The 23442-nt window shown below is 48.9% G+C and overlaps 1 protein-coding gene across 1 annotated transcript in view; it reads right to left on the reverse strand.

Moving 5' to 3' along the window:
- Positions 1–23442, reverse strand: part of HPRT1 (hypoxanthine phosphoribosyltransferase 1) — a 574116-nt gene that overhangs the window by 367697 nt on the left and 182977 nt on the right. The window lies entirely within an intron of this gene.

Here is a 23442-nt window from a genome sequence, read left to right on the forward strand (position 1 = left end):
ACATTATTTTATCGAACTGTGTTGGATAATACAAATCCTTACCAGAACATTACCGGTTGCCACGAGGAACTCTTCAGTAGGGTCAAGCTGCAACCTGCAAGGAATCGGACAAGAGTGAAAGTCAGGCATTTCAACTCTTACGAACTACATACTTACGGCATCTTGCCGGGAATATCGGAGTCAATATTGTCCTAGAACTCACCAATTCCTTCTAGCCAGTGAAGCAACTGATTATCTACGCGCCCCGGTGCTCAATGCAGGATGGAGAGCTCATCTTTTCAAATCATCAGGTGAGACTATAAGAGGGAACATCCAAGGTGATCAGTGGGGAGAACAGCGGGGTGTGGGGATTTACGCTCAACTCCACGGGTGGTTAATTCTCTTTCTCCACTTGCAGAAGAATATTCCTACGGGCCAAGCAAACAAAGCTAGGTGGGCCAGTCCAGTCTGCCATCTCGGCCCTACACGTCACATTGGTGGAGACCACACCAGTCCAGTCCAGATCGATGCCTCTGTGGGAGCCAGGTGAGTGCAACAATTATGCCCTGCTGCTATAGTGCGACGAGTGGAGTCATATGCCCTTGTCTTTTTCACATGATAGTGGGTGTTGTTTAAGCGGGGCAGCAATGCCCCTTCTGTCACTTTCATGAGGACCGCCACTGCTCCCTTCAACAACCCTACATCATAGGGACAACTGGTCCATAGCATCTCTGGTACTTTCTTCAAGTCTTCCCGCAAGTGAGTGGATGCCGTGCCCACTATCTGCATCTCATCTATGTTAATTTGACATGGGATGCATATCTGAAATACCATCTCCTGCCTCCCCTTGGTCCTCTGAGAACAGTTGTTTGCTTGTGAAGTCTGTTAGTTTTGATGTCGGGTCAATGCAGAGGACGTTGCACTCTGTACCTTCTTTGTACATCCCGTATAAAATTACCATGTCCTTCCTTGTGAGTGCTGCTTCTAAAATGTATTGCCAGTGTTGTTCCTGATACTATATCTTTGTGTACTGCTGGTCTGAACAAAAAATGTTACCCATCAGAATACCTCATCTTTCATTCTGGGCACTCCACCTTACAACTACGTGTATCCCATAAAGGAATACCTTGGGGTGCGGTGGAGATCCACATAAAGTGCAGTGTGTGCAAAATGCTTGTATGTCGTCTGCGACCCGCTCATAAAAGATACCAGGTGTCAAGCACACTATGATCTTCTCTGAAATTGTCACATTTAGTTTGCCCATTATGTCTCTTCCCAATATGTTTATGGGAGTGTCTTTTGAATACAACAGGGGCAGTATTTGCGGTCTGCCTTTTGTGAGTGGTAAATCCACTGTGATGGGAACCGCGACAACGGCCCCAGAAAATCTCTGTGTCTCCATTACTTTGTCCGACAGGGGGAAAACACCCTCTTTAATGTAAGATGTGGTGGCTCCCGTGTTGACCAAAACAAAAATATTTTTGGACTCTGGTTCCTCATCGGGGTCTTCGGTTACTGAAAGGATTGGGAACACGCTTGTCTTTTGTGGGCTGACCTATTGGGCATTTGGGCCTCGTCCTGAAAATGGGAATGGGTTACCTCCAAGACAGTCACTCCTGTATAGTGTGGTATGGTTCTGTGTTCTGAGCCAACAATGTGCTGTCCCCTTGTGCATATATTTGTGCCGACGACTGTAAGGCATTCTGTGGTACTGCTGTCTGCTGCTGTGCGTTTACCGGGGATGTCTAGGTAATGGCCAGCCCTACAGGTTGTATGGTCTGTGTGAAGGGTGCCTGCATCTACTGTGGTGGCATTTGTGCTTGATGTGGCTGCATCTGTGAATGCATCTGTGCATGGGCTTCACCTGAAGCAGCATTGGTTGCATTTGTGACTGAATGGGTTGAACATATACCTGCCCCCCCCCCCAACATTCCTTCACACCTTGCATCCACATCGATCACAACAAACCAACACTCAGTGGCTCTCTCAACAGACCCACCCAATTATTCTCATCAAACTTAATAAACCTCTCCACAGGCACACATAATTTTAACAACCAACTAGTCTATTTTTAATATACAGCTACATAATACACTGCGTGTTTATGCAAGGGTACACTCGTGTTCGAGATCCTCGAGTCCTCTAGGTACGGAGTCTTCCCCCCCCCACCTCCACCGGAGGGCGGGCAGTGCTTGGGGACCAGGTAGACCTTTTGCAAACTCTGCGCCTGTTGAGCCTCCTCATTAGTGCACTTCGAACTGGTCGCAGCCCATCGCACTGCAAACCTAAGAGTGCGGCAAGAATACTCACCGAGGGAACTGAGGATCTCGCTGGGACCTCCACAATGTACCAGGGGACCTCTGGTAAAAGTAATCACAGGAACCAAAAACCAAAAGAAAACCAAGCAAGAAGTAACACAAATGTATAGAACCCAAAACAGCTGGGAAGCAAGGTTTAGATAGCTCTGAGGAACTGAACGAAATGAGCGGTCAACACTCCCTACGTGTGTACGTGTTTGCGTGTCTCTTCTCCCTCTTCTCTCAGTAGCAGCCATGTAGTTGTGGTTAAGTTGCTCAAACCATAGGCAGAGCTCTTTTTGGGTAGCTTATTACTTGGCCCCATGGACGAATCTTCACCAAACGTTTCACAAAATAAAAGTATATGGCCCCATTGCAATGATTCTGCGAAGTTTGGAGCAGTTTCGTCAAGGAAGAGTGGGGAACCCAAAATGTGTGGAAATCCTCAGATGCAATTGAAAAATGTTTTGCCTCATGCCTAAAGCCCAAACCGCTGGATGGATTTTCAGGAGCAGCAGCTTCATCCCGAAAGCGTGTATGTAAATATGGTGTAAATCCGTCCAGTAGGTATTTTTAAAACGGCCAAAAAGAATTAGTATTATCCGAGTCCGGTCACAGACTCACTTCCCTATTCGCACCAATCAGGATCCAGCGTGATGTCCGCTGACATCGGACGAGCCTACTGATTGGATGGTGAATAGCGTGAAGTGTGTCATATTTTTGGGAACTGGGGCTGTTTGTATAGGTCAAAAAGGGTGTGCAGATGTTGCTGAGTCAACAGTCAATTTTAGTGTCTGCAGACATTTCAATTGCAGGGGGTTCAGGGCGAGTATTGTTATTTGAAGGTGGATTGTATGTGCTTGTTATATGGTTTCATTATATTGTTGTGGCCAGCCCCCAAAATCTGGCCACTGACAACACATAGTATAGTAATGTATAAAGTAATTATAGGTGATGGAGGGAGTATACAGTATTTGTAATATGGTGGAATGATATCATTAAAGTGTATATAGTATTTATGATTGTACTACAATTGAGGACAGTGCTCCTTGATAAGTCGTCCACCTTTCATGCGGAGAACCACTATATCCTTATAAACCGTTACATGATACATTTAGCATCATGGATCAGGCACTGGACTGGCTTATCTGTTTTCCTCACTAACCATCCTTCCCAGCTTCAACTGTGCTGTTTGTGCTCCACCAACCAGCTGTGTACTTGCAGAGTACCAGAGAGTTTGATCCCATTGTTGTGACAATTCCATATCCATTTCCTCCCTCTGGCTCACAGGATGTCTTTTTTCTTTTCTAATTTCCAGTGTTATGTTAATGACACACATCTTTCCTTAAACTTACCTGAACTCATTTGTTCTCCTCGATTTTTATCCCAGATTGTCTGACCGCCATTGAGGCATTGTGTGCGGCTAGGCTAACAATATCTGCATGACCTATCCTTGGCCTGAAGCTAAGGGATGGTATTGCTGCAGCCCTTACATTTATACATTGGGTCCTGTTAATTGCAAGGACTATAATATGTCCAACTTGGCTTCCCTAAATACTGCACTGCTACACCGCTCTGCTGCTGTTACTCCAATACAAGGCTTGTGAAATGCTTTTTGAAACAGAGCGGGAGGCAGGTGTCCGTCTTTCGGCGGTGCCTCTCTTGGGAACAGTCTTCCTGCTCCTTTTATACTTGAGCTGGACTTACTTCAGTTCCAAAAACTTCTCAAAAAACTGTGCTTGTCTGTTCCTGTTTTACTTAATTCCTTCTTTGCTAACTCATAACACTGACACTAATGGCTTGGTCCTGCATAAACCTCACAGGTTCCAGGCCCTATATCTAGTTGACACGAGTACACCCCTCCACCCTTCAGCACTGCCCTTGCGGGTGTACTGCCTGGCCACAGCCTGGGTACTCCTATCCATTCAATTCTTTATTGTGTGACAGTTTCAGCAAGTAAAACTTTACACACACACACACAGATAAAAATGCTTGAAACTTCATAACAGTTAGTCTGTTAAAATGCTTTTTACAAATGAATCGCAGTTATAACCAATTGATCAGTGGCCTCTAAAAGAAAATTCGACCACAGCATTTCCCATGAGAACAACGGTTGGTTTTTAAAATATAACTCAATTGTTTCTACCCGAAGATTACAAAGTGCTGGGCATCCAACGATTACATGTTTACAGTTTCTTTAGACGGCAAACAGACGACACAAACGATCTTCCTTGGACACTCTATTCCTTGCACCTATAACGTCATTTGTTAATAGCAGATCTAATTCTACCCATAGCCAAAACTCCTTTGCCCTAGCAGGTAGTTAGTGGCCTCCCACTTTGGCATTTCTTGGTACTTTCCTTCTGGGCTTCTACGAGCACTTGGTAATCCCTACTTCCATTTCCATTCATGCACTTCTTTTACTGCACAATGCATATGTGCATGTATAGCAGCAGTGTATCCAATTTTCTTGGATAAGCAAGGGAAATGCATATGGAAAAGATGCATACAACATTTTTAAATGGCTGTTGGCGAGTGGAAATTTAATATGCTGATAGGCTTATCTGTAGATTCTTTTGAACTAATTGGTGGATACATTTCTGATTGTTTGAAAGCAGGCGATGAGGGAGTGGTACTAACATAACAGTAAAAAGGGTAGAAGGGCTGCCTTGTGCGAAGGTGTGCATGTGCAGTCTGGGTTTTTTAATAAAGCATGGCCTAGAGATGGGATTGCTGAGACTGCGGATAGTCATAAAGGCCCATGGATTATGGTCTTTATTGTATGCTAGAGAAAGGTATTTGGGACAGACAATGGTTTGTGTATTTTGTTCTTTTTCTCTAGTATTGTAACGCTCACCTGATTCTCGCAGAGGCGCCGGTCTTGACTGGGCGACTACCGTATCTTCAAAGGTGATGTGTAGCACCGGGTTGGCTCTTTGGGCTGGACCTCTGTGCACTGTATGCCTGACGTGTAGAGTAAGATGTCTGCAGATAGAAAATATGGGGTTAATGAAGTGGGGTTATTGGGGTGTCCCTATCTCTTTCCTCTTCTCCTCTCCTGTAAACCCCCAAAGGTTAACGCTCTCACCTTAGGTAAGTGAATGCCGAGCTCTCCATCTGCCTCGGGGCAGGGTGCTGTAACCAGTTTCTTCACTGGATAGGTAGCGCAGGCCTCTTGACTTCAGAGGACTGCTGTCCGTCGTTTACTGCATGAACGGTAAGTTTCGAGTCATTCAAATGTCTTTAAAGTCTTTAGTAATGATGTCTCTTGTTTTGCAGGGTTCCGGCGATGGCGGATGACGGGCTGAAGTGAGTTGAAGATGGAGCCCGTGTGATGAATAGAAGCGCCTGGAAGCACGTAAGTAAGCGCTTGTTGCCTGCTTCACTATGCGCTCTGTCTTTTTATTTTGCAGGTACGAGTTCGGAGCGGCTGCAGGGTGCCGGAATACCCACTGGATTAGATGTGGAAAGGAGTAATGGCACGTGAGTATTAAAGTTCCCCAATGTCTTTAAACGCACCTTGTTTTGTCTTTCAGATGCCGGAATGCAGTGTGAAGACCGCCGGAGCGCACGAAGAGTAGGTAAGCCTTTGCCTTTCAGATGCCGGAATGCTAACCTGTTCTTTCTTGTCTTTATAGGTGTTGCTGAAGACTGGATTCAGGATGGTAAGCCTTTGCTTTTCAGATGCCGGAATGCTAACCTGTTCTTTCTTGTCTTTATAGGTGTTGCTGAAGACTGGATTCAGGATGGTAAGCCTTTTTCCTTAGGCCCTGGACCGGATGCAGAAGACACGATGAGCGTTCTGCTGCAGAGGTTGCAGAATAACGCAAAGCAAGATTCATCCACCGGGTGTGGTTTAAATAGCCTCCTGTAGTGCTTAGGTGTCTCCTTCCACAGCCACGCCTAAGTAAGAAGAGTTCCTGGTAAGAAAAGAGTTCCTGCCTTCCAGAAGAGTTCCAGTGTTCTGAATCTAGGGAGTGGCTCCAGCCCCACCCAACAGGAAAAGTAGTTCCAAACAGAAGAGGATCAGAGGCTCAACTGGCAGGCAAGTAAGCAGCATGGTCTGCTGAAGGTAAGTCCACCCAAGCATTATGAGCCCGGCGCTTCCAGCGCTGGGACTGGGCATATTTATGAGCCTGGTGCCACTGGCGCCAGGACTGGGTCCAAAAGGTCCCAATTGGGACTGGTTGGCACTCGGAACCTGGGTTATGGATCTGCTTCCAAGGGAGTTGGGAAAACCCTGACCTTTTGGAAGCAGAGATCATGACAAGTATACTATTGTCCCTTATTCCCATTAGCATAGTAGAACATGCTAATGGCAATGTTGGAGAATCTTATTGCATCCAACTACTTTACTGAAAAATGTAAAGTAAATTTAGTCTATAAGCTTATATTATTTGACCTATTTTTTGAACTGTGAAAGAAAGGTGGTTCCCAAAAGAATGGTGTGGGAATATATATATATATATATATATATATAATACATTACTCACCGTAATCGAATTTCTGATGCTTGTATCTGCTTAGATTCACATGCTGTGCATAGGCCGACATCTAGTGGAAGCTGCAGAGTATTACAGTTGTTTTCAAAACTCAAAAAGGTACGTCGCCAGGGTGTGCCAGTAATACTATCCCGAGTGTAAAGTCCACTGTACCCATGATCCCTCACGCGTGTAGGTCCCTCAGATTGTATTTTTTCCTGACATGAGGTAGCATGAGGTGTAGCGTGAGTGCAGTTGTATCCAAGCAGATGCGTATCAGACAAGCTCATAAGCATCCATGCGCCTTCTCTCCGAGGGGAGGAAGGGTGAGTCGCATGTGAATCTAAGCAGATACAAGCATCAGAAATACGATTACGGTGAGTAATGTATCCCTTCTGAGGCTTGTGGAATCTGCTTAGATCACATGCTGTGCATAGATTAGCGAGCAGTGGAAGGAGGTGGGATGTGAGAAGGGTCATGAGTGAATAAATGTCTTAGAACCACTTGTCCCACTTGTGTATCTGTCTTGGAATGAGTGTCAATGCAGTAGTGCCGAGTGAAGGCATGTACAGAGCTCCATGTAGCTGCCTTGCAAATACTGTCTAAGGGGACATTTGCAATAAAAGCCAGAGTGGCTCCAGTACCTCTTGTGGAGTGAGCCCTGGGTGTAAAAGGCAGTGTTTTATCTGAAAGGGAATAGCACAGTTTGATACATCTGACTATCCACCTAGCATTTTTAGAAATACGGTCACCTTCTCTGCCTGGCGCTATGGAGACTGCTCGCCTCATATCTAGTGTGTGGAGTTTTACCTCAGCTGAGCTGTTGGGTTCCTGGAAGAATGCCGATAGCTCAAGTGACTGGTTTGCCTGAAATTTGGAGATGAATTTAGTTGAGCACCAACTAAAAAAACCAGCTTGTCTTTGTGTACAACAAAGAAAGGATCCTGCACGGACAATGCTTGGATTTCACGGAGCATTCTTATGGAAGTGATGGCCACTAAGAAGGCAGTTTTATAAGTCAGGTGTTTGAGACAAGATTTGTGCATGGGCTCAAAAGGGGGTCCCAGGAGCTTAGCAATTACCACATTGTGGTCCCACCCCGGTGGCAGGTTAGAAATTGGAGGGTGGAGTCTCTTTACTCCTTCCATAAATGCCTTAATGACCGGTACTTTCCACCATGAGACCTTATTATGAGAGGTCATGTAGGGCTTACAAAGCCGCCAGGTGGACCTTTAGGGAGTTAAATACTAACCCTGCATCTAGCAAATGGAGCATATAAGTTACAATGTGGGATAGAGTACATTCTATAGGGTTGATTAGTTTAGTCTGGCAACAAATTACGAACCTTCTCCATTTGTCAAAGTAACAATGCCTAGTGTTTGGTTTTCTTGATTCTTTCAAGATATCCATGCATCTCTGTGGCAGGTTGAAATGTTCAAACTATGACCTCAGGAGCCATTCTGCCAAGTCCATAGAGTGTGGCTGCGGGTGCACTGTTAGTCCCTCGTGCTGGGTGAGTAGGGTGTACTGGCACAGGAGTTTGATGGGAATCGCACAGCGCCAGTTTGTGCAGATGTGGATACCATGGTTGTCTTGCCCACATAGGAGCAACTAGGATAAGCGTCATTGGTTCCTTGTTGATCACCTTCCTCATGAGAGGGGTTGGTGGAAAAGCGTAAGCAAACATTCATGAACAGCTTATCCATAGGGTGTTCCCCTTGGAGCCTGGCTGGGGGAACCTGGACGCGAAGTGTGGGCATTGACTGTTTTCGCTTGTGGCAAATAGGTCTATTGTGGGGAAACCCCACAGAGAAGAGGTATTCTACGACCTTTGTGTAGTCTCCATTTGTGTTCCTCTGGAAGGGGATCTCTACTCAGAGTCTGCTAGTGAGTTGAGTTCCCCCGGAACATGTTGGGCTGACGGGTAAATCTACAGTTTGAGTGCCCATTTCCAAATTTGTTGGGCAATCCTGGACATATTTTGAGAGCGAGTGCCCCCCGTTTATGTAAAACATCAAAGCTGTGCTGTCTGTAAGGATCTGCACAGACTGGTTTGATAAGAGGGGTTTGAATGCCTGAAGCGCTCTGAATACTGCTAGACGTTCCAGCAGATTGATGTGGTTCTGAGCAACCTTGCGAGACCAGAGACCCTGAGCTGAGTGGTGAAGGTAGTGAGCTCCTCAACCAGTCAAGGAGGAGTCTGTTGTGATGACGGCCTGAGCCTCTGGGTCATATTCCTCTGCGTTAGATTCTCTCTCGTCCACCAGCGAGATTTTGTACTAGTGTTGGTGAAACGACCACTAGATCGTCCCACTGACCACTTGCCTGAGACCACTGTTTCGCCAACCACTCCTGCATGGGTCGCATGCGCAGGCATGCGTGGGGAACCAGGTAAATGCAAGATGCCTAGCAAACGCATTGCTTTGCGCACCCTTATTTGGGGACCAGCTTGATATTGAGGAATTTGCAGTAACACATTTCTAATTCTTTCCTCTGACAGAAAGGCCAACCCCTCTTGAGTATTTAGGACAGCTCCGAGGAACTGTTTCGAGGTACTTGGCACCAGGCTTGACTTTCTCGATGGAGAAGCCCAAATGAAAGAGGTTGATGGTTCTTTGGAGGTTTTGTCTGCAAATTAGGGGAGAGACCCCTGTAATGAGACAGTCGTCCAGGTAAGGGTACACTGGGATTGCCTCCATGCGCAGGTGCGCTGCCCCCACCGCCAGTACCTTGGTGAATACCCTTGGAGTCGAGGCTATTCCGAAGGGCAGCACCTTGAATTGGTAGTGCTGGTTCGCCATCTTGAAAACGAAAGAATCTGCTGTGCGCTGGGAACATTGAAATATGAAAATAGGCATCTTTCATATCCGGTGTTGCCATGTAATCCCCCCCTTTTTAGTAGGGGGGGGGGGATTACCTCTTGTAGCATAGTCCTGCAGAATTTTTGTGGCTTGACATACTTGTTTGCAGGGCGCAAATCTAATACTAGGTGCATTGTAAGATCTTTCTTTGGCACAAGGAAGTAGGTTGAATAAATACCCTTGTTTACCTGGTTCGTCGGGACGACCTCTATGGCGTCCTTTAACAGCAGAGTAGCAATCTCCTCGAGGAGGATCCGCTGGTGTTCCTGGAGAGTGTACTTTTTGCTGTGGAGGGAGTTCGTGGGGGCGCTTGAGTAATTCGATGCAGTAGCCTCCGGATACTGTGGACAGCACCCATCTGTCCGAGGTGATTTCCTCCCATGCGTGGGTGAAGTTGGTAATGCGCCCCCCTACTTGGGAAGCGTGGGAGGGGACCTGAAGCGCAACGTCACTGCTTGGAAGGTGGCTTACCACCTCTAGCAGGGCTGCTTCTTCACCGCCCATGACCTCTGCGCTGCCCTCTGGGCTAGCCCTGGGAAGACTGATTGTTCCCCCATGAAGAGCTCCGATTCTGGCTTTAGCTAGACCCTCTTTGGGAATTTTGACCACGAAAGCGGCGAAAATTAGCGCTTCCCCTCTGTCCAGAGGGTTTGTTAGTGAGTTAACCAACGGATTTTAAAGTGTCATACTCATCTTTCTGTTTTTAGGGCATCTTCGTCAGCTTTGCCGAATACTACTTTAGGTTTGACCGGCATTTCTATAAGTTCCTGAGTTTCAGGCTTAAATCCGGATTGTCTCAGCCATGCACGCCTTTTAATGATCGTACCCTCAGCGATTATTCTACTGGCATTATCAGCCGCGTCAAAGTTAGTCTTAAGGAGGCAGCCAGACAGCGCCCTCCCCTCGGCTGCCACTTGCGCTAACTGGGTTTTTAACGGTTCTGGTGCAGAGGAGAGTAAAGCAGAAACCTCTTCCCAATTGTGGCAATAATAGCTCGCCAAGAGGGTGGCGCTGTTGGCTATCCTGGCCGGATAAGCCGCAGAGGAGAGGCAACTTTCCTACCTAGGCCATAAATCCTCTTGCTTTATTTATCCAGGGGAGCCTCTGAGGAAGCAAGTGGGGTGCCTGCTCCTTTTCTCGTGCTGGTGACAACTAGGGAATCTGGTTTTAGTTGTCCCCTAATATATAAAGGGTCAGAGGGAGCAGCACAAAACAACTTCTCGGCACACTGATTTATTGCACGTGTGAGGTTAGGGGTTTGTATAGATGGCTGAATCCTGCGCTGAAAAGAATTTAGTAGCAGGATGGACTGAGTTACTGCCCTCTTGTCCCCCAGGATTTGCTCTGCAAAATCCTGGTCCCCGTGAACTTCCAGTGTATCAATTTGGAAGTGTTCAGCTGCCTTGGCTAACACCTCGTTAAGGAGGGGTTGGTTATCAACTGGGGAATCATTAACGGGAGGGTCCTTAGGAATTGGGGAGTCTAAGGTGTAAGCGTCAGCCTCATCTTCAGCCTCCTGTTCCTCATAATCCCCGTAATAAGGGTCTGCATCCTGGTCCTCATCGAATTGAGGGTCATGGTCTTCATGGTAGGAAACGGGGTCATAAGGATCCACAACAAAGGGGTCTATGAATAAGCCCTGAAAGGGGGTCTCAGTGCAAGACCTTTTAGGAGGGGGTTGAGAAGGCACAGAAGTGGCTCTGGAACCAGATGGAGAAGAGGTGGGGGGGTGCTCATATAACTTTGAAAATACATTGAATCCTTTTCATAACAGTTGGCCATAAAGGTCATCCTTTTCATTACTGTGTCTCCATCTGCAGAGCTCCACTCGTTGGAGCGTGGTATGGTAACAGTTTGAGGGGCTAGGCCTATATCCACATCTGTGGGAGGTGTAACCCTGGTTTTAGGGGCAGGCCGAGGTTCTTAGATTGTTTTGCAGCCTGGTCTTCCCCATGCTTTCCTTTAGGAGTGTGGGGATCTTTAGAGGCTTTTTATGGTGTTTATCCCCTCCCCCATGGCCAGAAGTGGTCTTACCAGACTTTTTGGGGGCCTTCTGTCTGGTTCAATGCAGCGCGTTGACTTTCGGAGGTGTGATCCGATACGGAGCATCTAATCTCGGAAGTGAGTTGGGACAAGGCATTGTCATTAGACAACCGGGTCTCGACAGTAATTTGATGGGCGACACCTTTTCCGTCAGGACGGCTGGGCCCTGTTGTGAGGCAACCGCGAGCGGGAGCACCCAGAGGACATGGATTCAGTGGACCGCTCCCTAGGTGTCGATCGTTGGCGATCATTCGACGCGCGTGTCAAGTCTCGGCTGGGGCTAATGTGATTGGTGGCGAGTGTACATGTTGCGCTTTGCCGCTGGGTGTGGTCCCCACAACATGGCTGCTGGCCTGTCCTAGGGGGGTGGTCGGGGCCTGCGCATGGGTAGCCGAAGCTGCCCTGTCACCTTCGCCGCCCAATTCGGCGGCATTGCTGCCATCGCTGAAAGCGCCCTCTACGTCCATAGATCCGAGCTGCCTGGCGTAGTGGGTCCAGTGCTTCGTGGAGAGGTCCTTTAGGATTTTAGGCTTGAAGAGCCTACAGGCCCGACAAGATGCCTCAATATGGTCTTGAGGGAGACAGATTGCAAGTTCAATGCTTATCTACCCAAGGGAACTCTGTTACATTTGGGGCAGAATTTAAATGGAGTACTCTCCATATGGTCAAATTAGGACTATGGGGCGAATAATATGTAGGAAAAGGGGAATGTAATCTATACATGACCTCCCCCCACTCTCCCTACTGACTGGGCCGAGGCCCGGCGTGGCCTTCCAAGGCAAAGGGTCCGTAGCGGCAGTCTCTGACAGAAGTCTCTCCGATCCCCACCGGCATCGTTCTTCGGCGTTCGGTGGACAAAGGATAGGAAGAAATTTAACGTAATTGAAGTAGATAAAGGCTTTACACCGAAAGGAACCCCTCACACATGCGTCCGACTAGTATGGTGGAAAAAAATAATTTGAGGGACCTACACGCGTGAGGGATCATGGGTACAGTGGACATCATACTAGGTATAGTATATTACTGGCACGCCCTGTCGACGTCCCTTTGAGTTTCGAAATAACTAATCTGCAGCTTCCACTAGATGTCGGCCTATGCACAGAGCGGCCGTGTAGTTATGACTCTTTCGACAGCTTATAACTTTGCTCCCCCTGGAGGAATTTTTTAAGCAAGTTCGGGGAGATTTCGTGCAGGGGAAGGGGGGACAAGTTATAGGGCGGGTCCCAACCTCCCCCCCCCCATTGACTGAATGGGGAAAAACTTTGCGCACAGAAGGAACAAGTTACTTGCCTGTAACTGTTGTTCTCCAGCATGGGTCTGGCAAGGATTCACATGCTCATGAATATTCCCCGTCAGGCTGTGAATCCTCGGAAAAGAAAAAATCAGTTTCACTTCTGAACAGTCTTTCTCCTAACAACCAATCACTGGTCTCTGGGTCATACTGTCCCCAGCCAATGACTGCCCTCTAAATAGGCCCCTCCTCTGGCAGCCATCTTCCAATTTGGTAGCACGTAAAGTGGCAGTAGGACCAAGAGAAGAGCCGCAGAGGGGCAGGGGGAGGGTTTCGCATGTGAATCCATGACAAACCCAGGCTGGAAAACAACAGTTACAGGTAAGTAACTTGTCCCTTGTCCCTTCTCCAGCATGGGGTCTGGCATGGATTCACATGCTCATGAATAAAGACTACATAGCAGTACACATATGCACAGCCACAGGAGGTGGCAAGGCTCAACATTAAGCATCTCAACATTAAGCATCTCTTAACCCTCCTCAGCAGGCTCACCTTCAAGCGAACAGGTTGCGCAGTACTGCTTGGCCGTCTCTGGACTCCTCCCTGGAATCCCTGTCGGCGCAGTAGAATCTCGTGAAGGTGTGTCTCGACCTCCGCGTAGCAGCCCTGCAGATGTCCAGCAGGGGCACACCAGACAAGAATGCCGTAGTAGCAGCAATCGCTCTGGTGGAACGTGCTCTCGGACGGTCATGGGTGGTGCAGCCGGAGGGCCACCTGGAAATGGAAGCCTTGGAGAGGGCCTTCCCATGTTTCAGAGTGCCAAAGTTCACAAAAAGTTGCGACGTCATCCGAAAACTCTTCGTGTGGTCCATATAGAACTTCAGCGCTCTAGCCTCATCTAGCGAGTGCAAAGTCCTCCCAGCCGGCGACAAAGGTGTCTGGAAGAATACAGGTAACAAACAGCAAGAGCTTCTTTAGATGAAAGTCCTACGCCACCTGGGGCATGAAGGAGGGGTGCATCCGTAGCACTACCCTCGTCTTGTGGAATGTCAAGTATGGTGGTTTGCAAGAGAGGGCCTGGATCTCTCCCACTCGTCGTGCGGAAGTGATGGCCACAAGAAACGCTGTTTTCCATGACAAAAATTTCAGCAGCGCCGAATGCATAGGCTCGAACGGTGGACCCATGAGTCTAGTCAGCAGTAAATGAGCTCCCACGTCGGGGCCAGAGCCTTCACCGGCGGGAACGAGCGAAATAGTCCTGTCACAAACTCCTTGACCAAACTATGCGACCATAAGGATGATCGTCCAGATCATCTGGTGTAGCGGGAGATGGCCGCCAAATGGACCTTGATGGAAGCATGGGCCAGACCTGACTTGACCAACAACAACAAATACAGAAGCACCTGCAGAGCAGTGACTCAGAGGGTTGATCTTCTGAGTACGGCACCAAACGGCGAACCTCTTCCACTTGTGCCCGTAGCATTTGAGAGTAGATGAAGCTCTGGCCTTTGCGAGCACCTCCTTACAATCCGCTGGGAGATCGTAGCCCCCAAACTCTAGTGTTGCAGGAGCCAAGCCTTCAGGTTCAGCGATCCTGGGTCGTGGTGCAGAATTGCGCCTCCTTCCCTGGTGAGATCTGTGTCTGCCGGAAGCTTGACCGGAGGGGAGGCTGACAAGGAGGTCCGGGTACCATATCGGTCTCTGCCACGACAGTGCGACGAGGATCATTCTGCACCAGAGCCGTCCGAGTTGATTGACTAGTCGTAGAAGCAACAGCAACGGAGTGAACGCATACAGCAACAGGCCGTCCCAGGGGAAAGAACGTGCCACCAATGCTCCCAGGCTGGGGAAGCCTACTGGTGAACCTCCAGCACTTGGAGTTTGTCGTCGTCGCAAACAGATCGATCTGGGGATTGCCCCATCTGCGGAACAGGTGATCCACTTGGTCCTGCCGAAGTTCCCACTCATGGCAAGAGCGCAGCTCCCTGCCGAGAGGGTCATCAATGGTGTTCTTCACTCCTGCCAGATGAAACGGGACGAGGAACATCCCCTGGGCAACGGCCCAGTGCCACAGGTCCTGCGCCTCATTGGAGAGCGCCGTGGGATCTGGTTTCCCCCCTGCTTCCGGATGTAGAACATCGTGGTGGTGTGGTCCGTGAAGACCTGCACCACTTTGCCCTTGAGGGACGGAAGGAAGGACTTGAGGGCCCAAAACACTGCCCACAGCTTCAACACGTTGATGTGCAACGACTTCTCAGCCCTCTTGCGTGAAGACTTCCGGAATGCGCTTTCCATCCTTCCAGGGAGGCATCTGTCGTGACCGTCTCCTGATGAGTTGGGAACTGGAAATCCGTGCCTGCGGTCAGATGTGTGTGCACTCCCCACCACTGTATCGCTCGACAGAAACTCTTGTCGAGTGTGATGTTGTCCTCGAAGCTCCCCTCCACTTGTATCCAGAGGACGTCGAGGAACTCCTGCAGCGGACGCATCCGCAGCCTGCACAGCCAAATGAGGTAAATGACGACATCATGCCGAGTAGGGACTTGATGGATCTTACCCTTGTGACCTTCAGGGCCAACAGCCGTTGTACCTTGCCTAAGATGGCCGCAATCCTTTCTTCCAACGGAGACGCCAGGCACAACACTGTTGAGTCGGGCTCCCAGAAACAGTGTGTCCTGCAATGGAGTCATGTGAAGAAACGTGTGTACTCTTGCTGATAGCAAATTTTTAAAATTTTAAGGCAGTCTAATGACTGTTGGGGACGGTAAACATTAATTCAAACTGTCCCAGAGTATTAAAAGAGTTGGTCTCCTAGGTGTGAGATCCAAGGACTTAATCAACAAATCACAACCTCTTACTGTGTACGTATAGTAAAATATTGAAACATTAATTTATTTGTTATTCATGTGAAGCAAATAGTGCAGTGATTAAAACAATCAGAACGTGCAAAGGTAATACATAAATGAGACATAATCAAAACGTACATTATACAGGGAATTACTACTCGTACAGTGCAGAGAACTAACAAAGCAGCTGACAATTGTGTAAAAGGAAGAGGAAAACAGCCTTATACACAGTGTACCAATAACACAACAAAAAAGTGTAGTATCAATTGTAAAATCATTGACATACCTAATTCGGTTGTTAGAATGATTACAGAAAGTGCTGAACAACGTTAAATAAAGGGGGTGCCTGTGCACTTGTTCCCAAAGGGTGTGCTATCTTTAGACACTGAAGTGGGGATTCATAGTCCAAAAATCCACTTGTACTGGTTAGTTAGACGAGTGTCACAGGGACCCCAAATGGGTATTTAACCAATATATATTCTGTAGACAGTAACTATTAATGGAACATTGAATGTTCTAACGTGGCAGATGGAATCAAGCAGGACTTTGCAAAGTTTCTAGAGAACCCAATTCCGATAGGAGTTGGACTGTCCCTCGAGTTTGCCTGGATGAGCCAGTCGTCCAGGTACGGGTACATGTGGATCCCTCGTAGATGTAGCTGCGCCACCACCGGGGCCAGGCACTTGGTGAACACTTGTGGCGCCGAATTCAACCCAAAAGGGGAGGGCATTGAACTGTTAATGTTGTCCTTGAACCACTAAGCATAGGTACTTGCGGTGTCCCTGGTGTATGGGGATGTGAAAATAGGCATCTTCCAAGTCCAGCTACAATAGAAAATCCCCCTCTTCCAGCTGTCCTAGCACGTGCTGAAGTCACCATCCAAAACCTTTGGGACTTGATGTACTTGTTCAGACGGCGGGGGTCCAGAATGGGTCTTCAACCGCCGGTCTTCTTTCTGACGAGGCAGTAACGAGAGTACACTCCGGAGCCCCTGAGCTTTTTCGGGACGAGCTCGATCGGCCCCTTTCTTAACATGGCCCGTACCTCCAGCAGCAGCTGAGGGACGTTTCCTAACGGGCCACTGGTGATATCCTTGGACACTTCCGTTGGAACTCTAGGGTGTGTCCGTGGGCGAGAGCCTCCAGCACCCAACGGTCGGTGGAGATGGTCTCCCACACACTGACGAAGTCGCCAGCCACCCTCTCACCGGGGTGCATGGGTGGGGGCCAGACTCCACGGCAAGTTCAATCTTGTTTTCGACGTAGAAGCTCCGCCTCCAGACGTGGTACAGCCCCTGTAGGTCTTCTGGGCTGATGAGCAGGGGGTACAGGGGGTGGGGTGGGGGGGGCGGACAACTGAGGTAGGACGAGACGCCTCCTCCAAATCCTTTAGAGGAACTTTGAGATTTCCATCCAGAAGTCCGAAAAGACGGCTGCCGTTGCTGAAGCGTGCCCAGGGCAGGAGGCGTCTGTGTCAGAGTCTTTCCAAACAAATTCTCCCTGTCGAAGGGCATTTCCAACACCTTCGACTGAACATCCTGGCGGAAATTCGTGGCCCTCAGCCAGCCTCGCAGACTAAGGCAAACGCTGTTGCCCATCTGGCGCAATACTGTGTCAGCAATGTCTGTGGCCACTGTAATGGCATGGTCAGAAGCCACCTTGCCTTCCTGTAGGATCTCTGACTCCTCAACCTGCTTGATGTCGGGAAGGAAGTGCAGGAGGGCGGCCATCTTGAACCAAAGTTCCCTGTCGTAACGTGCCATGATGGCGAGGGCGTTAGCGGCCTTGATGGTCGTTGCTGCCGACGAGATAACTCGTCACCCCATGGCATCCAACTTCTTCCCCTCACCGTCCGATGGTGTCTGGGGGGTGGGATCGGCCGCCAACTAGTATGAGCCCGAAGACTTCTTTTTGGCCACTGCCGAAACCACTGAGTCTCGAGACAGCTGGGACCGTAAACATTTGGGCGCAGAGTACGGCACTCTGTACTTCTCGTAGCGATCCTTCTTAGCTGAAGAAGGGTTCTTCATGAGGGACAAACTCTGGTCCCAAATGTCATCAGTGATAGAAAGCAGTCTTCCTCTTCGCCTGCCGGCGCCGGTAATGGAGGCCCTCTTTCTTCTCCTCCGGGACAAGCTGGAACAGCTCTGAGGCCCTGGAGATCATGGCGTGGAACGAGCCAATCTCATCGGGCGGTGAAGATCTGGGCAGCAGAGACAGGAGATCCGCCAGGCCAGAGTCGTTCATGCCAGTGCCCGTCGTCACCGTGTCCGGTTCCGTGTCTTCCCTCGGCGGGGGAAAGGATGGCGAGGGGCGAAAAGGCAGGGGGGGGGGTGAACGCTCCTCTTGGGTGGTGGTTCCTCCGATGGCCCGGCGCCGTGGGCTGTGTCGCTGGCGCAAGAGGCATCCTCATTCGGATTTCCTAACACAGAGTATGCAGGGCTGCCAGAATGTCCACCGAGATATCCCCAGGCAGCTGATGGGGTGGAGACGACAGGGACCGGGTTGTTTGAGGCCTAGGCTGATCCACTCCGTCGCCACCGCCCTGTTGCTAGTCAGTCTCCTTGTCGTTAGTCACCTTCTTTGCCGCCCTCGTCGGGATCCTTCCCGTAGGGCCTGTTCTCGATGCAACACAGGGAGGTTGGTGAGCTCTTCCATGTCCATGCCCTGGAGGGCAACCGTGCCCCCTCCCCTCTCTGCAATCAGGGGAGACTGTTTCGGTGAAATGATGGGCATCACCTTTTCCGGGTTCTTCTCGATGGGCTGGAAAGAGGACTCCCTCCTGGCAGGTAGGGATACCCTCGCCTTAGGGGCCGTGCCCTGCGAATACGCCCCAGCGGCCTTCGCGAGGGACGCGGCCACTACTTCGATGGAAGTGTGGGCCTTTGTCTGATGCACCTAGGCCTTCACGGTCTTGACCACGTCTGCAGCCTTCACCTTAGGTGGGGAAGGGTCCTGACCCCGCTCCCCCTTGGCCGCCTCCGTCGGTCCGGCTTGGTTCTTCTCCAAAAGCTTGCCTGGATGGTTTGACTTCTTTTTCTTTGAAGAACTGGCTCGTGGTCGAAGGGGCTGGGGACGCTGAGCTCGCCCTGGCCGTCGAGGAGCCTGTTGCAACGGCACTCCCGGAGGCAGCAGAGCTCGCAGTGCTTAGCCTTATGTTGGGCCCCCACAGGAGGGGCACCCTCAAAGGTCTTAGAAGACCGCTCTGCTTTCGTCTTCTGGGCAGGGAAGGCATGCTACCGGGACTCATCCAGAGCAGGGGCATTGGCCTGCAGCCACTCGTTGAGCTCGTCCTCCACATGCGTCAGGTCCGAATGCAGGCAATAGAGGCACAGGGAATGTCCATCGTCCGAAAAGACGTTCCGTAGGTTGCAGCCAGGGCAAACCTTGAAGAGAGGCGCAGAGTCCTCCGCCATATCCACGCTTCGTAGTCCTCGAAGAAGCTTCTGGAATCCTCCAAGAAGAAACTCGAAAATCCGTCCTTGAGGGGCGCTGAAGAATCCGAAAAAGGGTCCCCGTTAATCGGTGGAACTTGAGGCTCGATTGACTGAAAAAATAGGGTAAAACTCTTCGAAAAATAACAAAACGCAGTAATAGGTTGAGAGCTATAGCACAAGGACTCTCAACACTTGAACGTGCGGTAAAAATCTGAAGATGGCTGCCAGAGGAGGGGCTTAGGTAGAGGGCAGTGATTGGCTGGGGGCAGTATGACCAGTGATTGGTTGTTAGGAGAAAGACAGTTCAGAAGTGAAATGGTTTTTTCTCTACCAAGGATTCCCAGCCTGACGACGGCAAATATTCATGAGCATGTGAAATCATGCCAGACCCCATGCTGGAGAAAGCATGCTTGTGTGTTTGGTGGAAATCTGACCAGTAGTTTTGTTGCAATTAACTGAAATGTACGTCCCAAAAAATGAGTGATATCTGGGTTCGCTCCACGGACAGAAGTGTCATTGGCTCGCGGTGCAAGAAGTTTGGACGCAGCCGGTGGTTGGCTGGAGGGAAGCGTGGTGTGCGTCAACATTTTTGGGGAAAGCCACCATGGTGTATCAGGGGACAGTGCGGCGGTAGAAGGGTCTGGAAAATGTACTGAATGCGTTGGCGGTAATAAGAGAGGGAACGGGTGGGGGAGTGAGGTGGTTCATGTGACATATGTTGGCGAGTACTGTGTGTGGTGATTGGAGGCAGAGGTCGTAACAGCCTCATAGCTTCTGCCGCAACCTGTTGCAGCAACCTCTTTTCATGGTGACTGGTGGCAGGTAAATTGCAGAAGGGGAGCAAATTTTCACATGACATAGGGTGGGTGGGAGCGCGGGTGGCTGTGTGCTGCGGATGGAATGCGGTAGTTTGACACTTGGTGGCATGCATGGGTGAATGATGGTGTGGTGGGTGTGTGGAAGTATTAAACTACTTGGTGCATGGGCGAAGGCCGTAGGGTGTAGGGCATGCACTCAAGAGCGTAGGGCTGCAACATACCCACCGCAGGAACGCATGTTTGACTCTGCATTCGGTACAGGGTGGTGCTTGTATAGTGTGGTATGTGCAGATTGGTTGCAATAGGGCCAGTGTTGCGACCAGAATGTGGGTAGTTAGGCAGTGACAGTACTTTTTGAATGGAAGTGGGTACGCCCATAGTAGGTGATTGAATGTGCACAGGGATGCAAGAGAGATTGTTTTGTTTGTACATTATGTTAACTGTTGCAATTTGTTGCTGCATACCTCTGTGGCGGTGCGCTGTGTTTGGAGATGCTGCAGTGAAAAGTCACGCAGTGTGGGCTGTGGGTGCAGTGTTTGCATACTGTCAGTATGGTAGAGGGTATGGTTGAAGGGCAGCTTATATGTGCTTGGATAGTGTGCCGTGTGCACAATGCGTGCAATATGGGCAATGTTGTAAATATTTTGTGGTTATGTTGGCAGTGACACAATAGCATCGGAGTGGAATTCGGTAAGACAACAGTATGTAAATGAAAGGTTGTAGGGGTGCCGGAAACAGTCTAATGTTTATACATTATGGTAACTGTGCATGTCCATTGCGGTGTGGAGCTTTGTTAGGAGTGCTGGTGCCAGTGGGGTGTATATGCATAGTGGTAGTTGGTGACATGCATGATTGCATTACGGTGCAGGGAATGTGTGCAAGGAGCACACCCACTGGAGCAATGCAGGTTTGATAGTGCATGAGGCAGAGGGTGATCTTTGGAGAATGGGTGTGGAGCACATTGTCGATGTGCTATAGCACTACAAGCGAGTTGCAAAGCCTGTATTGTGCATTCCATGGTTGTGGTGATAGTTGCAACATGCTGCAGTATTTGGTGTGCAGCAGGAGATGGTGCAGTGAAAAGTTGTGCAGCGTGGCCACAGGGTGCAGTGTGTACATTATGTGAGTATGTAAGGGGGTATGGTTGAAGTGCAGCTTATATGTGGTTGGTTACTCTGCTGTGTGCAGATTTTAGGAAGTAGGCCCAATATGGTGCAGCCGTTGTGCATAGCTTGCCAGTGACAATACTTTGTGAATGGCAGTGCATCGAAGTGATGCAGGCTGTGGTATGTTTGTGGATTCTGCCAAGTGTGACACGTTTTCGTGAATGGATGTTTCATGGTGTGGGGGAGTTGGGTAGAAGTGCCGCTACGTATGTTACGTTTATGCATAATGTTAGGTGCCCACATGGTCGCTTGCTTGGACGTATTGTGTAGTGGTGGGTGTGGAAAGGGCTGCAATGGTGTGTGCATGGCCAAAGGTGTGCTGGGTAAGTCTTAGGATCTTTGTGGATGCTGAAATCGTGCATTATTTAGCAGACGTTTCTGGTGGAGGGCTATGCAATGAAACGGAACGTGTACTGAGAGTGTTTAATGGTAAATATGGAGTGGTGTATAGAAATGACAGTATGCAATACAGAGGTTTTGTTTGTGTGTAATTGCTGCATGTATGTTTGAAAATTTGACCGCATCCAATGGGGGAGTGCTGCAAAAAGGGACTGTGCAAAGGGAAGAAGTATTGTCTCAGCTTTACTGGGCCGTGGTCCGCACTGTAGATGGGAAAGCGCACATGCACATCCTGCCATTATGAGCCAGGTGGAAAGGAAAATGGAATTGTGGGAACTAGGCAAGTAGGAGTTTAGGGCATGGTTCATAGGAAGGGGCGGTACCATTTCGTCCCAATACTTTGTCGTGAGGGTAGTCGAGATGGAGAGACGCACAGTGCTTATCGTCGGTGATACCTTTGTGCACCATCTGCACAGGTGCATTTGTGATGTCATCCTTGAGGTGTTAGTCTTAGCAGTGCACAGTGGTGGCGCAAGTTATGCTTGCTTAGCTTACCATAACTGTCGAAATTCTTTTTTTTTTGGTTTTACTTGTAACCATAACGTTTTTCCATAGAATTTCATAGGTTTTTGCTAGTGCAACTTTAGCATAACGTCCCTTTAACAAGGTTTTTGATATATACATTTTTTTTGTTGGCAGGAAAGGCCAGGAAGCAACATGGGGAGGGAAGTAAGGGAAGGAGCAGCAAGGATAGCTAAGTAGGTGCAGGCAAAGATGTTGGGCGTGCACTAAATCTAAGGTAGGGGGCAGTGTTTCTCATGCTCCTTGACTGCAGCCTCGAAAGCACTTTGAAACTGCTCCTGCTGCAGTGGTGTGTTGCAGTATATACAGCGTACAGTTGTCTTCGAAAGATTCAAGATAACTGGTGGGATCTTGTGACCCACAGGAGTAGCCTGTGTGGTGGCAGTATTGGTTGAGGAAGATGTGGTACAAGAAGACAGCCTACTACTTCCTGAGAATGGAGTAGCCTTTCTCAGAGCATCACGGTGGCCGGATTTGGAGTGACGGCGCATGGAGGTGGGTGCTAGATGTAGGCATTTCCTCCACCTTCACTTCTTCCACACAAGTGGTGGTGGTGGTGGTGGTGGTGGTGGTGGCTCCTGGGGAAAAGGGATCGCAATAGCTGGTGCCATTCTTGAAGATAAATAGCAGTTCTGCTAATATTCTTCCAAGCATGTGCGGTGTCCTAGATTGCAAATGGATAAATCAGTAAATATAAGTGTTGAAGCAGTGCATACATTTTCAGTTTAAAACTAAAACAATTTTAAACTGATCACAGAACCGTTCGTGAAGTGCAGACGTGTTCACGAACACAGTCGTGCCGGGCGAGGTCACATGCCACCGCCCAGAAAATCTGAAATGACAGACTTTCGCGAAAATTGGCGAACACAAAGATGAGGAAAAAGTTGCAAAATGTGTATGCAAATGTTAAAACTGTTAATAGGTGGTGGGTAATGCCACTGTTTTAGGTTAAAACTTTGTACATCAGTCGAAAATGCAGCTATATTGGGGGTAAGTATTATATTAGGATGCTGTAGCAAATTAGGGTGCACTGGTAAAGACCCATGAAATTCATTGAAAAAAACTTTGCTAAAGGGACATTATGGTTACAAGTAAAACCGGGAAAAAAAAATTGTCAGTTACGGTAAACTAAGCATTCATAACTCGCGCCACCACTGGGCATTGTTAACACTAACACCTAGGACAAAAATGTCATCACAAAATTATGACATTACTGACATCACATTAAATTGGCCCAAGTTCCTACAAGGGGTTATGTTCACAATGTTGGAAGCAACACATCAGAGGTGTTTAGGAGACCCATCATGAAGTACTTCTGTCATCTAAACAAAATTTTATATTGTAGTGTTAATACAGGAACGTA

Source organism: Ambystoma mexicanum, chromosome 5p (assembly GCF_040938575.1).
Source record: "Ambystoma mexicanum isolate Mex_15411 chromosome 5p, UKY_AmexF1_1, whole genome shotgun sequence".
Taxonomy (NCBI): domain Eukaryota; kingdom Metazoa; phylum Chordata; class Amphibia; order Caudata; family Ambystomatidae; genus Ambystoma; species Ambystoma mexicanum.